Below are 5041 nucleotides of genomic sequence, written 5' to 3'. Positions count from 1 at the left end.
CTAGCATTTTTTTTTCTATATATATATATATATATACATACATATATATAAATAAAATAATGAGACCCCCATTTTTTTTTTTTTTAACTTGTATTTATAAAAACTGTTGTTTTGTGTACAAGCATAAAATTGTAGAGAATTGAGTAATAATAATAATAACAATAAATTATAATAATAATAATCGTCATTACAGCAATAATGATAATACGTATTATAATGATAATGATGAGAAGAGGGCGAATAATAAAGCAAATTCATATATTAATTAATAACGATATATATTGTTAGTGATACTCGATTATGTAAGCATAGCCTCTAAGCGCATACTTAACATAGATATGTGTGGGTGGGTGGTGTCGACTACTACAACTATGAATTTTTTTTTTTTTTTTTTTTTTTTGTGATTGATTTGTATGGAGAATCCCTATATGTATTGTATGATAACAAATTGAAAACGAGTCAACGATAATGATGATGATAAAGAACAAAATGCTTTCAATAGGGCAAACTAAACTGATTACCAATTACTGTATCGATATGATCTATCTTTCTAGTTTATATAAATGTTTTTTTTTTCTGTTGTCTTCTTTTACGAGAATCCTAGAGTATCATATAGTGGGATAGTTCTGAAGCAGTAACCAGGCAAATACCTTCAACTCATATTTAAGCTATATATGTTTGCAATAAAATATCATGAAAAATATAAAAAAAAAAAAAAAAAAAAATTATGCATTTTTATATGGTGTAAATCGGGACAGTGAGATGGAAATATATAACTACCAAGCTAGTAGGGCTGGAAGAAGAAGAACGAAAAGTTAAAGGTTGTATTTGCAAAAAAAAAGGATTGGATTGCGCTAACCCGTGCCAAGAACAATCTCCTAAAAGCCCATTCAAATGGGAAATACATTAATGTTTAAAGGAAGAGGATGTGACAAACCCCGTCAGTCTATCCGTCTGTCCGTCCGTCTGTCCATCCAGCTAACCGTCCGTCAGCAAAGTTAAGCAAATAAAGAGCTAACACTGAATTTTTTTGTGAATCAAAGTCCTCATAGATTAGTTAAGGATAAAGAAGAGTCCGACTTAAATTTTAGTCTGAACAGCAATTTGTGGTCGGAAATGATGTACACCTTTAATACCAAAAGAAATACCAATTATAAGACCTTAGTTAAAACATAGTGTAACAGCGCCTCTGATATGTATAGAAACAGATGGACAGCTTACATGCTAAGTGCATAAAAAGACATCAGTAGATGGGTTAAGTAATACCCAAAACTGATAAATAAATACCACTAACTACCAGACTAAGCAAATTCTTTCAATATAATACTAAATTTGTATATACTCAATATATAGTAAATATTCCATGAAGTTGAAACTAAGATACAAAGGCGACCTCTAGATATAAACCAATCCCAATATTTATTAATGGCACTGAAAACACTTCAAATATTACGCATTTACTAAAGTGGTTCAAAATTGAGTTTTAATCTCAAATGTAATATGTATGGGAAATAAATGCCCAGTTTGGCATAGGTCAGAGGTCTGGCGGTGCTACATATTAGGATGCCATTGATAAAATGCAAACTTGTGGTTAGCACATTTTAGGGGGTTGCTATGCATGCGATTTTAATTTTAGATCGATTAAAATGGCTCGTAAATTTAGCTGCCTCCGCGTGGGCGTTCAGTGTCCAAATAAATAAATGCATCGAATGGGTTGAATTCGCAATCGCACTTGGGCCCACATGTGGGTAGTTGTTGTTACCCAGCGCTATCTATATGGATACACATATGCACAAGCAAACATACATGTCCCTCTATATGTATATAGATATGTATATATATACGTATGTGTATATATATGTATGTATAAATAAAAGTATCTCCGGGCTTGTGGTTGTCCATGTCACCCCTGGGTCGTCGTCGCCATTGCCAGTGCAATGCATTGGCCTCCCTTTGGAGAAAATAATAGAGTGTACGGTGTGTACGAGTAGTGCAATTTATTTAAAGTAACATTTTAGTGTTTCCTTCCGCTGAAATTCGTTCTCTTCCTTCCTGTTTGGCAAAGTCTTTCTCTCTCTCTCTCTCTCTCTCTCTTTCTCTCGCACCCTTCTACTGTTTCTGTCGCTCTGTCTTTCTGACTCGCTATCTCGCTGGGCATAGGGCCTCGGCCTGCAGTAGACATACATACATACATACATATGTATTCGTATTCGTACTCGAGGCATAACAACAGATTGTGGGCAAATAAAATTGCCACAATGTTATCGTTAAGCCTGCAGGACACGCAGTAACAACAACAACAACAACAACTACTACAGCAACACCAACGCCATATCCGTAACTACGGCACGTTCAGAGCCGCCTCCCTGCCGCTTACATACCCTTACATTAAGCTTACATATGCACACACACACACAGTTGCATATGCCACCATATGGCGGAGCACACACACATACACATCCACATGTGTGTGTATATACGTATGTGTTGTACTTAGTTTTTCTGACTGCATTTCATTTGCTACTTTATTCCGACTCATATGTGCAAGTTTCTATATATATGTATGTATGTATACATACACATGGACATACATACATATGGCAATTATACACATGTACAATAGGCGACAGTTACCCCACACACACACACTCATACACACAGCTAGCAGATATGACAATATTACATGGATAATGTTGTTCTAGATGCAATTCAACTTTTGTTTACGGCCCGCTTTGTGGAAGCTACGTAATCCTGCAGTTTTGTGCACAAATCACAAATACACTCACACTCACACTCACACAGTGAACAACTGATGAGCGTGTTTGGTATTTTATGGCTCTAGCTGCAACGCTTTTAAGACAAACAAGCCAAAATACAGGCAACACAATTGATCAACTGAAGAATACCCAGTAAAAGTTTAAAAAAATTAAAAGTGAATATAGAATATTGAAATACGTATAATATATATAAAATAATTATATAATATATCAAATATAATAATACATATAAATAAACATATATAAGTTAAGCACTTATGTAATCCCGGGAGAGGTAAAATTATTATAAATTTTTTTTTTATTGAAATATTTTCTTTATTGCTTGTTGTTCTAATCCATTACAATTTATTCCGTCAAGTCAAGAAAATAATTTAGGTCAAGTGGATGACCATCCGAATCCGTTTCATGTCATATTCCATCACTCTTGCGATGCCAGATGTTTTCTTCTTAAAGTCCCGATTCAAAACGATTTCCAACGTTAATAATTTGGGTCCATCCCGTATATGTACAATATGCTTATCTATCACCAAGTTAAGCTTGCTGATTGACTAAGCTAATACTAATACCATATATCAATATAAATCCATATATCAATATACATTTCATAATACATATTTTAGTCTCTATTCAAAAAATGTTCTAATTTTTAACTATGATAACTATAAGTGTATTATTTAAACAAGTTCATTATCTGATTGAAATTTCAAATATCTTTATAAAATTTATGGTAATGCATGTAAGACATATGAATGCCCAAATCAAGCGAAAACTATTTACAGGGTATATACAAGTAGCTACACTTTTTGCTCTATAAAAGTATGTGCTTATGTGCGTGTATGTGTATTGGGACATATATGTACAACTACAAAATGTATTACATAATTCTAGCAGAGTACACAAAGGAATTGCCCGGGCAAGTAGACAGGTAAATATCAGTATAGTTTGCTCGTATGTGCATGCATGCATATGTGTGCATGCATGCATGCGTATATGTGCACACACACACACACACACACACGAGCATACGTACATACATGTGTATGCATATACAGTACTCATACGCCGCCATATAGACACCTTGGATGCCACGGATAATGCAGTCTATGTCTAGCCCCTAACGTGCAATTGTTAAATTTTGGTCTGCCAGTGGCAGTGGGTGGAAATGTGGTCTCGGTCTCTCGGTTTGGGCTTTTGGGTGTGTTACACGGTTTGGGTCTGTTTACGGTTCCGGGACCGTGTTTTGCACCGCACAATCGCCGCCATACAGATGTGGCAGCCAAAAAAAAAAAAAAAAAAAAACGAAAACAAAAAAACTGATAATGTACTTCTCCTGCCAACTGCAAAACTAATTTGTTACCGAGGACCTTGCAGTCAGTGAGGCGTTGAATCGCATCGTAACTATTTCATATATGTACATGCATCGTGGAGCATAGTTTCAGAGTACGCCATTGCTAGATATTACTTTATAACTACGCTCAATTATAGCCCTTTTGGCTGGAGACTTGCATATGAACGGCTTTAATTAGCCGACCTGCACTGAGGCTGGCACCTTGACTATTGATTTTCAGTTAATGCTGCTCGCGAAAAATGCAATGCAAATATAATAATTAAGAGATATTAGAAATATGCATTTTGCAGGACATTTTCAATGAAGGAATTGGCTAAGACTCTGCAGTGGGAATAAATATTCTTCATAGCATACGAGTAACCATGTGAAAGTCTTATGAATAGAATGATATGAATAATGATAATGATAATGGTAATAATAATAATAATGACTATTAGAGCAACAACAATAGTGCTTAAAAGAAAGAATATTTCTGTTTTTGTAATATATTAAAATATATCTAATGGGTCAGTCTAATAAAACTAATATAGATAATGATAATGATAATAATAATTGAATATAATTGTAATATGCATACTAATTACTTACTTACTTATGTATACTATGCCATACGATACGATACGATAGTAACAATAATCATAGTACTTAAATGAATATTATTCATAATACTTGAATATACATATGTATATGTAATACCCATATAAGCTGGAAAGAAATACTACTGATTCTTCTAGTGTCCGATACAATACTTTCTCGCTCTCTCCCTCCCTGTGTCCCTCTCTCTGTCTCTCTCTCTCTCTCAATCGAGCGTGATAGATCACGAACATTTACAAATATTTCCTGATTTGATAGATCTTTGACAAATGGTAGGGCAGGCAGAAAAGCAAAGGATTTTTCTGCCACGAGAAGCTGAGCC

Source organism: Drosophila mojavensis, unplaced genomic scaffold (genome assembly GCF_018153725.1).
Source record: "Drosophila mojavensis isolate 15081-1352.22 unplaced genomic scaffold, ASM1815372v1 contig_136, whole genome shotgun sequence".
Taxonomy (NCBI): Eukaryota; Metazoa; Arthropoda; class Insecta; order Diptera; family Drosophilidae; genus Drosophila; species Drosophila mojavensis.
This window is presented reverse-complemented; position numbering follows the sequence as displayed.